This window comes from Morone saxatilis, unplaced genomic scaffold, assembly GCF_004916995.1.
Source record: "Morone saxatilis isolate NCDOM2014 unplaced genomic scaffold, NCSU_SB_2.0 Contig4, whole genome shotgun sequence".
Classification (NCBI taxonomy): domain Eukaryota; kingdom Metazoa; phylum Chordata; class Actinopteri; family Moronidae; genus Morone; species Morone saxatilis.
Window position 1 is genome coordinate 13,657,931 of NW_023339984.1, and position 424 is coordinate 13,658,354.

A 424-nucleotide genomic window follows, 5' to 3' on the forward strand; every position below is an offset into this window, starting at 1 on the left:
AAAAAAAAAGTATAAAACAAAAGGAATTCAGAAACATGAGATTTTATTTAATATGAACCAACAGTAGTCTACTAATTCTCAATCAAACTCTGTATTTCAGTGTTTATGATGCTATATCTGACTAATTCATGTAATAATGAATACTTTAAACATGTTTTTAATGTGAATCCTCAACCTGCTTAAAAAAAAGAAACCTTCTGATAAATACAGTGGAATAAAAAGTACAATAATACAAGTGGATATAAAAAGTTACAGCAGGTAACCCTCATACAATACAACCACACTCAAAATAATGACTTTCTGTACGGATATGCTATATTCCCCATCTGCAGATAGAACGAGTATAGTAGTATACGGTATTATTTATTTACCTCATCTATAGTTAGTTCTTACGTACTAATAATAAATATGAAAACTCTGCGCA

General features: G+C 28.8%; 1 protein-coding gene across 2 annotated transcripts in view; it reads left to right on the top strand.

Moving 5' to 3' along the window:
- Positions 1 to 424, top strand: part of si:cabz01007807.1 — a gene marked incomplete at its 3' end in the record, with an annotated part of 14,265 nt that overhangs the window by 979 nt on the left and 12,862 nt on the right.